At 47.5% G+C, this 10,331-nt stretch overlaps 1 long non-coding RNA gene across 1 annotated transcript; it reads left to right on the top strand.

Moving 5' to 3' along the window:
• Window positions 1-523: 523 nt before the first annotated feature.
• Window positions 524-9,895, top strand: LOC125148595 (uncharacterized). The gene is made up of 3 exons (XR_007145647.1): window positions 524-810; window positions 4,888-5,041; window positions 9,739-9,895. It is a non-coding gene; the product is annotated as an uncharacterized LOC125148595 (long non-coding RNA).
• The last annotated feature ends 436 nt before the right edge of the window (window positions 9,896-10,331 follow it).

Genomic DNA, 10,331 nt, shown 5'->3' with positions numbered 1-10,331 from the left:
AAAAGGGAACATTCCATATGTCTCCCATACCTCCTCATCTTCCCCCTTTAAAAACAGCCCCAGCTACTGCCACTGCCTCGGTGCAAAGGTACAGACAGACTCTCTGTGCTGTCCAGCCCACGGCTCCTTGTGGTATATGCATTAAACTTTGATCGCCTTTGTTCTGCCCCAGGGGAATTCTTTGCTTCCTGTTCCACCAGCTTCTACCCTATCCTCGCTCCACATTTGGGGGCCCTCCAACCAACCAGACAGATGCCCCACTTAGACACCATGGGAGTGACATTACCAATTTTGAGCTAAGGCCTTAGGAAGCCTTATATTCTACCTACTCCCTTGGCTTCTTCTCTGAGCCCTGTCTACTAGGCCTTTTCCTTGGCCTGCTGAGTTCAGTGCAGCCAGATTCCTGCCAAGCCAGTTTAGCAAGCATCCCTCCCTACCCTCCATACCTAACCAAGTTCCTCTTGGTATTTTTCCATCCACTGACTCCCTCACCCTGCCCATTGGCTGTAAGTCCCCAGCTCTCTATCATATTCAGAGTTGAGTTCAATCTCGGTCCCCTATTACAGTAGTCTTGATCTCTATTTCAATAATCTTGAGTAGTTTTCCTCACTTGTTTAACTTTGTCCAGTGTTCCATGTTCTCTTTGACAGCTTCCACCGTGGGAACAAGCCCAGACGTGGCTGCCAGAAGATAAGAGACCATGTGGAACAAGGCTAAGTCCTTCCTGCCAAGGCCACCCTAGACCAGCCTGCCTGTAGTGACTGCAGACGCATAAACGAGCCTGGATGAGATCAGCTGAGCTCCGCTTAGGTAAGCAGAACTGTCCAACCGCCCCCGAGGTGCCTGAGAAATAATCAATGTCTGTTGGTTGATGCCACTACAATCAGGGGTGGTTCGATCTGCAGCAACATTGTGGTCAATATAGGTGATGACAGATACAGCAGAGAAGGAATAGCTGAGAGAAGCAGAGCAGAAGTTCTTTGGGAAAAAGCCTCTGCCCTGAGGTCCTTGGGTCCTGCAGAGTTCATCCTCTGGTTCCCACAGCACTAGGAGGGGCAGCCCTATCTATCTCGTTGGCTACCACGGCCAGAAGGAGGAGGCATGGGGGAATGGAGTGGGAGCTGACCGTGTGAGTCCTGCGGTCGCCAGGCAACACCAAAGAGGCCAGGGAGGACGGAGCCTCGGGGCAGGAAGGGACTGGCTGGAGCTGGGGTCACCTTAGCGGTCTGCGCCCGCTGGGGAACAACTAAGTCCTACACTGCCCATCACTTGAAGTGAACACATTGGGACCAAGCTGTTAATAGCAGGCCGAAGAACTCTGAAAGACCAGCAGCCAGAACATACTGCACTCTGGGTCCCCTTCTTGAATATTCTCTTCCCCAGTCTGCATCCCACCCAACCCTGGGCCTGTTGTTCTCTCACACAGCTTCTCTTGTCTCCTCGGCCATATTTTTATTCTTGTGTTTTTTAAACATTTTGTTTTAAGTTTACTTATTTATTTTGAGAGAGAGAGAGCAGGGGAGGGGTATAGAGAGAAGAGGAGCGAGAGAATCCCAAGCGGGCTCTGAGCTGGCAGCAGAGAGCCTGACGTGGGGCTTAAACCCACAAACAGTGAGATCATGGCCTGAGCCAAAAACCGAGAGTTGGACATCCAACCATTTGGGCCACCCAGGCACCCCTGTTTTCGTATTTTTAAAAATTGTGGTAAAGGAGGGGTGCCCGGGTGGCTCAGTCGGTTAGGTGTGCAACTTCGGCTCAGGTCATGATCTCATGGTTTATGAGTTCAAGCCCTGCTTGGGCTCTGTGCTGACAGCCCGGAGCCTGCTTCATATTCTGTGTCTCCCTCTCTCTCTCTCAAAATAATAATAATAATAATAATAATGATAATTAACAAATTAATTAATTAATTAAAACTGTGGTAAAATACATCTAACTTAAAATTTACAATTTTAACCATTTTCAGTGTATATTTCAGTGGCATTAAATATGTTCACAATGTTGTACAACCATCACCACTATTTCTGGAATTTTTTCATCACCCCAGATGGAAATTCAGTACCCGTTAAACAGTAACTCCTTACTCCTCTGTCACCCGGCCACTGCTAACCTCTATTCTACTTTCTGTGTCTATGAATTTGCCCATGCTAGGTACCTCATATAAATAGAATCATATATTGGTTCTTTTGTCCTCTCAGCCCTTTATTCTCAAAACCAAAAGTTTTGTGTTTAGATATCTGAAAAGCAGCCCACTAGGGATAAGGACTTTCTTTCTGTTTTTTTAAGTTTTAATTTATGTATTCGTTTAAGTAATCTCTACACCCAACGTGGGGCTCGAACTCACAGCCCCAAGATCAAGAGTTGCACGCTCTTCCAACTGAGCCAGCCAGGCACCCCATCCAAACCAAAAGTTTTGTTTTTAGACATCTGAAAAGCAGCTCGCCAGGGATATGCACTTTCTTCAATACCCATCCCCCCTCTTTTGACCCCCTGCAAGAGTTGGGCTGCATGACCATGACGCTGGGGTATAAGGTGTATGGGGTATGGGTGTCCCTGTCCTCATCAAATCTCCTCAAAAAACAAATCTCTCCTCCTGACCAAGCTCCTGAGGAGGGGCCATGAGGACACCCCAGCCTGCATTTTACTTTCTGCTTTGTGAGTCCAGCCCTTCATTCTCCCTGCACACTCTGAGCTATACCAGTTTGCTCTCCTTCCAGGCGGATGGGGAAGCCATGGTATGCTGAGGGAGCAGTGGGCCTCAGGTTTGTCTCACCAACCCCCAGAGGACAAGGTCCACGCTCCTGGAGTGGCCCCAAGGTGCCCCACAAAATTTTAGGTCAAAAGCTTAACAAATAAGTACTGCTTTAATAGCAGAGGCCCTGGCTTGAGGTAAGTTGGAAGCAGACCGGTCCTATGGGGCCAGAGCAACCTGGGGGGGGGGCTCAAGTCTGCAGGCTGCCTGTTTGCACAAGTTGATGAGGTAAAGTAAGTAGATGAGGAAAGACATGCAGAATACTGCTAAGTTTCTACCCACTGCTGCCCCTTCCCCCACCGTACACATGCTCGCTCACGTACGCACACGCGCGCTTGTTCACACGCACTCTTTCACACGCTGACATTCTCTCTCCCCGCCCCCACCTCACACACACCTGCCTCAGGGACTCATGTTTTCCAAGGCTGAGATGAGAAGGCTGGACAGAAGTCAAAGGAACTATTTTCCAGAAGACCCTGGGGCCCATGAGCAGTGGGATCAAAGGTGAAACTGAGAGGGAGAGCAGGGTCTTTTTCTCTCCCTTATCTTTGAGAATTTAGCACTGCTCTGGCCCTTTGGCAAGCTGGGGACAGCACCTGGGGGCCAGTGGGCTGGCAGTGGTGGCGCCCGAGGTGGGGAAGCTGCCTTGAGAGACTGTGGGTACCCAGGGGGGGCAGGGGAAGTGGGTAAGGAGAAGGGGAAGTGGCAGGGAAGCAGAAGGACTGTCAGCTTGTTATCGTGTGTATGATTCCCCCCCAGGAGCTCTCAGGGGGTCTTTGATCAACTTTGCCCACAGTAGGGGCGCCAAACAGAAAATTCTACCTCGTCCTAAGTGTAGAATTTATTTTTATCTCACAGGATAAAAACCAGCAAAGCTGATTCTTCATTGTCAAGAATTCCCTACCTCCCTTTCCTCCGTGGTCTTTCCCAGTTCCCTTGGTCAGGCAAGTCCACTGCCACCGGTGTTGAGATCTGTGGAGTCTGGGCAGGAAGTAAGGAACCCTGCCGGACCCCCATCCTCCTGTCTTTATTATTTATTTATTTATTTATTAAAAAAAATTTTTTTTAACGTTTATTTATTTTTGAGACAGAGAGAGACAGAGCATGAATGGGGGAAGGACAGAGAGAGAGGGAGACACAGAATCGGAAGCAGGATCCAGGCTCTGAGCCATCAGCCCAGAGCCCGACACGGGGCTCGAACTCACAGACCACGAGATCGTGACCTGAGCTGAAGTCGGACGCTTAACCGACTGAGCCACCCAGGCGCTCCATCCTCCTGTCTTTAAAATGGACAGTCATCCCTTCATAGGTTTGTTGAAATAATTAGATAGGAAAAAGCGATATATATATGAATATACATATGATATGTATGTGTATATATGTATATATTCACCATGTCTATGTACATAGGTCTGTTTATGCATACCATATATATGTACTATGCATAATACCCAGCACATGGTAAGCAGTAAATATCACTATTGCTATCTTTATCCTCATCTATGATGGCTTTCCACAGCAGTTGGCTTTAGGTGGCAGGAGATTGGAATAAATGGAATGTGACCAGGAAATAAAGTGACATTTAAGTCTATTAGCACTTACATCATCCAAGTGAACATGGAGTCACCCTGGAAGTCCTCATTCCTTCATTCGGGATGTCACAGAACAGGACGCATTACATTCTCCAGACGTCCGTGACGTCTGTACTTAAGAGAACGGTAGTTTCTCAGGCTGGTTCACTTTCCTGATCTCCACGGCTGTTCCAAATACTTTCGTTCTCTTCAAACCCCTTTCCCCTTACTTGCCCTTCTGTCTGGGCCTTGCCTCTCACCGAAAGGGAAAATAGAAGCTGTCAGATGGGAACTTCACCTTCCCATGTCATCCATGCAAACCTGCTCGCCTGGGCACTTCACTTCCCTTCTCTTTACCTCCCCTCCCACTTAGGGTTAATCCCTCTTCTCTGCTCCTTCTGATTCTAGCTCCTCCTGCCATCTCAGGAACCTGACCACATCTCTCTTTTGGTCATTTGACCCCTGTCTCTCACCTGGCTGTAGACACCCTCAAGTCTTTTTTTTAGCAACAAGAAAACAGAAATAAAAAACAACGAACTTGACCTCTTTCTTCATCCCCATTGTCAGGAGCTGGCTCCCCCAGTACTGCCAACACCCCCACTGAGGAGACAAAGCGACCACCGCTTGGTGTGGTGGGCAGGAGGGAAGTGCAGTGAAGCTTGGTTTTCAGAGGAGGGAAGACAAGCCCAGAATGCATCAGGACTCGGAAGCTGGGTTTGAGGTTAGTCTTTCAAGGTGGGGGATCTAGGACTTGGGTAACGAGCTTGATACCACAGCCCAGGATTGGTGGGGGCGGCAACGGGAGGGATTCAAAGCATCTCCAGGCACAGACTATATGTGCTTCTCATTGAAGAGTTGATGGGTATCTGGGGGAAGTTACTGTAGTGAGCAATCACCATGTTTGCTTGGGAGGACGGTCGCAAAGAGTGGAGGAATGCCAGTGAAGACGGGACTAGCGACCTCACGCCAACTGGGCAGTAAGGCGTGGTTTCACTTCCCTGCGTCCAGGCCGAGTGTGGGGTGGAAGGTTTTGGTTCTCAGCTTTGAGCTTCAGCCCTAGCTCCTTCCTCACATTCACAACTAACCTCATCAAAACAATTTCTCTGCTTGCTGACGCCAATTTCTCGCCTCCTCCTCACTCGGAGCCTGATGTGGGGCTCGAACTCACGGACCATGAGATCATGACCTGAGCTGAAGTCGGAGGCTCAGCCGACTGAGCCACCCAGGTGCCCCCCCTCAGGTACCTTCTAAAACAGCACTCGTCCTCAGCCGCGATCCTGTCTTTCAATCTGGTTGATACTTTGCAGGCCTCATCACACAGGGCCTCTAGGGCCTCGGTCTCCTGCTCCTCGGTGCCCTACGACCCAACATGTCCCAGGGGTCCTGCTATCTCTCTCACACCACTCTTTCTCTGCTTTGTAGACACATCCCCGTCTGTCCAGGTGTTTAACATTATCGTCCCACCAGGCCTGGTCCTGGGGCTGCCCTCCTCCCTCTATGCTTGCCCCCCTGGCAAAGCCATGTGTTCACGCACTCCAGGCACATTTGTAAATGTATGTCTCCAGCTTGACCTGTCTTTGGAGCTCTGGACCCACATACACAACAGTCTACATGACATCTCCTCTGAATGTCTCCAAGCCTTTACACTCCAAGATCTCTGTGGAAGCTAACACTGTGACAAAACAAACAAACAAAACAAAACAAAACAAAAACAAATTTCAGGGGTTTGACATAGTAAAAGCTTACTCCTCTCTGATATGCCGGTCCAGAGCAGGAGTTTCTGGTCTGCTGGTCATCTCTCCCACATGGTGACTCAAAGGTCCAGGTTCTGTGCCACCTGCTGTATCTTCAGAGTCCTCTGCATTTATCCAGTGGGCAGTACAGGAGAGGAACGAAGTACATTCCCTCTACCCTCCTAGATTTAATAGCCAGGTCTATGAAATAAACTGACAACAGGCAGATTAATAGGAGAAAAGTATACAAATGCATTCATTTTTACTATTACACTACTGGGGATATCACAGGATAAAACTAAGTGAATACCCCCAAAATGGTGAGAATTGAAAGCTTAAATACTGTCTTATAGGGGAAGGGGAGGGGAGATAAAGACAACGCAGGAAAGAGGAAATTATTTTTAGGAAGGATGAGAGACCAGATGGGAGGTATGACAGGGTACGAGAAAGTTTGTCTGGCTATGGTGCTGGCTTCCAGTCCTCTCCTGTGAGAAGAGTCAATCTTCTTGGGTTGATGAAACTCCCCAGACGGGGAATCTATGACAATGGAGTTTGTTTTGGAGGATCTGACTTTAGGCAGGTAAGGGGACTGCAGAGAAAGCAAACTGCATTTGCTGGTTTTCAAGTGCCTTCAGTTCAAAATAACTAATTTGCCAAAGTGGCACATTTTGGGTTGGCAAGTCCTGAACTCCTTCAACAGGGAAAAAGGGAGTGTCAAAGCCACATCTGAGTTTTAAAAGCTTTGGCCTGGGAAATGGTATCACTTCTACTCATGTTCTGTTGACCAAAAGAACCCCCCCAAAACAAAAAACAAAAAACAAAACAAATCAAACAAAAAGTCACGTGGTATTATGGGTTAGATTGTTGCCTACCATCACCCCAAAAAAGATATGTTCAAGTCCTAACCACAGGTACCTGTGGATGTGACCTTATTTGGAAATAGAATCCTTTGCAGATGTAATCAGGTTAAGATGAGGTCATATTGGCCAATCACATGACGGGTGTCCTTACAAGATGTTAGAAAGTTGAGCATGCAGATATACCCAGAGGGAAGGTGACCAGGTGAAGACGCTGAGACACAGGGGAGAATGCTATGTGAAGACAGAGCAGGGATTGAAGTGATCCGTTTATAACCTAAGGGACACCAGGAATTGCCAGCAACCATCAGAAGCTATGGAACAGATAGATTCTCTTTCAGAGCCTCTGGAAAGAACTGACCCAGCCGCCACCTCCATTTTGGACTTCCAGCCTCCAGAACTATGAGAGAATAAGGGTATATTAAGTCACTCAGTTTGTGGCACTTTGTTACTGCAACCACAGAAAACCAGTACACCTGGCCACACCCGGATACAAGAGGAAACGTAGTCCCACATTTTGGTGAGAACTCCATCCTACTGAAGGGCTTCTGTCACAATATGGAAGCCTGAACTCACCCTCTTCCCTTCCAATCCTTTATACCCTAGTATGGGCACTGCCCTCGTTGTAGTTGTCAAGGTAGAAACTTGGGATCAGCCGTGACCTCTCCTTCTTCCTCCCCTCCCATATCCAATACTAAGTCCTAAATATCTCTAGAGTGTATCATTTCTCTCAGTCTCCATCACAACCCACTCCCCACGCTGACACCCCATGTCCTGATCACTGCAGAAGTCTCCTGACTGGTCTGCCTTTGCCCGTGCTAGTTCCTCGTTGAGCTTCTAGACTCCTGCCACAATTCAGTTTCTAAATCTCAAATCTGTTCATGTTATCATCCTATTTAAATATGTTAAAGATGTTCCATTGTCTAGAGGATAAAGGTAAATTCCTTGTGGTCAACAGGGGCCTTCATAGTCTGACTGATGGTTCATTTGATATGTCAACTTGACAGAGCCATAGGTGCCCAGACATTTGGCCAGACATTATTCTAGGTGTGTCTGTGAGGGTGTTTCTGGATGAGATCAACATTTGAATGGGTAACTAAGGCTAGTTGCCCTTTCTGATGTTGCTGGGTCTCATCCAATCAACCTGAAGACCTGAATAGAACAAAAAGACTAAGAGGGAAATCCTCCTACCTAATTGTCTGAGCTGGGACCCTGGTCTTTTCTGCCTTCAGACTCAAATGGAAAAACCCACTCTTCTTGGGTCTTGAGACTGTTGGCTTTTAGATTAGAGTTTATACCTTTGGTTCTCCTGGTTTTCAGTATTTTGGGCTTAGGCTGGAAATACACCATCGCTGTCTTGGGTCTCCAGCTTGCTGACTACAGATCTGAGGACTTTTCAGCCTCCAGTCATGTAAGCCTATCTATCTATCTATCTATCTATCTATCAGTCATCTATTATCTATTATCTATTCTCTCTCTCTCTCTCTCTCTCTCTCCATCCATCCATCCTTCCATCCTTCCATCCTTTCATCCTTCCATCCTTCTTCTTGGTTCTTGGTTCTGCTACTCTGGAGAACCCTGACTAATATATTGACCCTATCTATCTCTCTACACACCACACTCCCACCTGATGTTAGGGCTTTGCATATGCTCTCCCCCTAGAAAATCTGTTCCTTCTCATCTTGCCCAATTTACTGCTACTCATTTTTCCCATCTCAGGTCAAGCATCACTTCTTCCCTAATTTCCTTGACCAGGTCCACTCTCTCAACTAGATATTCATTAACACACCATGAATGCCTCCACTGTAGGACTTGTCAAAGTTATGTGGCCATTTCACTATGTGTCTTCCCTATAGCCTGTGAGCCTCAGGAAGATAGTTATCATGTTGGTAGTAACTACTACTCACTACCATGCCCCAGCACCTAGCTCAGTGCCCAGCCAAAAGAATGTGTGGATTGAGTTTTGCCTCCATTTGCAGGGGATATCTACTTGGAATACACGCCAGGAATGATCAGGGCTGTGATAGACAGTTATCCTTGTCCTAGGTTGGGGAAGAGGGAAGAGACAAAGAATAGGTGGCTTACATCCAGGGGTTGTTCTATGGGGACCTGTCATCACCACAGCAAGGGCACCAGTCAGAATGGAGGCAGAAGGGTGGCTGAAGGCAAGTCAGGACAGATGCCACTCAGTTGCTCCAAGGACACTGACATCACTCAAAGCATCACTGGAACAGGCCATCTGAAATTACCTATTTTCTCTCTTTAAAAAAAATTTTTTTTAACGTTTATTTATTTTTGAGACAGAGACAGAGCATGAACGGGGGAGGGACAGAGAGAGGGAGACACAGAATCTGAAACAGGCTCCAGGCTCTGAGCTATCAGCCCAGAGCCCGATGCGGGGCTCGAACTCATAGACCACAAGATCATGACCTGAGCCTAAGTCAGACGCCTGAGTCACCCAGGCACGCCCCCCCCCCCATTTTCTCTCTTTAAGGCTTGCTATGGACTGGATTGTTGTGTCCCCTCAAAATTCATATATTGAAACCCTAATCCCTAATGCAATGGTATTTGAAGATGGATCCTTTGAGGGTAATTTCGTCATGAGGGTGGAGCCCCCATGAGGGGATTAATGCCCTTATAAGAAGAAACACAAGGAGCACCTGGGTGACTCAGTAGGCTAAGCATCCAACTCTTGATTTTGGCTCAGATCGTGATCTCATGGTTTTGAGATCAAGCCCTGTGTCGGGCTCTGTGCTGGGCATGGAGCCTACTTATGATTCTTCTGATCCCACCTCTTTCTCTCTCTCTCTCTCAAAAATAATGAGAAGAAGAAGAAAAAGAAATACAAGAGAGTTTGCCCTTCTCTTTGCTCTCTGCCACACGAGAATACAGTGAGAAGATGGCTTTCTGCAAACCAGAAAAGATTGCCCTCACCAGTCACCAGATATGCCGGTGCCTTGCTCTTGGACTTCCCAGCCTCCAGAACTGAGAAATAAATGTTTGTTGTTTAAACTACCCCAGTCTATGGTATTTTTGTTATAGAAGCTCAAGCTAAGACAAAGCTGGATTTTATTTTTTGAAAACGCCGGATGCCATTTGGTGCGAAAACTCACTGGAGTAGGTGATGGCTCAGAATGACAGTATTTCAGGTCAAAACGGGAGGTGAAGATATGTCTTAACGAGACTGATCTCTTATCCCACTGATCCTCTTCTCGTGCCAGACCCAGAAGGGGAATCTCCCACGTGCTTTATACCACAGACTAATACTAATAGCTGATGTGTAAGTGCATGCTGTGTGTCAGGGGCTACCTGCATACTTCATGTTCATTATCTTGTGGGCCCCTCACCACCTCCTGAGAGAAAAAGCCAGAGTCAATCCCATTTTAAGGCTAAGGTCTGAAGCTTGGGAAGGTTTCATAAC

This window comes from Prionailurus viverrinus, chromosome D3, assembly GCF_022837055.1.
Source record: "Prionailurus viverrinus isolate Anna chromosome D3, UM_Priviv_1.0, whole genome shotgun sequence".
In the NCBI taxonomy this organism is placed as follows: domain Eukaryota; kingdom Metazoa; phylum Chordata; class Mammalia; order Carnivora; family Felidae; genus Prionailurus; species Prionailurus viverrinus.
This window is presented reverse-complemented; position numbering and strand designations above follow the sequence as displayed.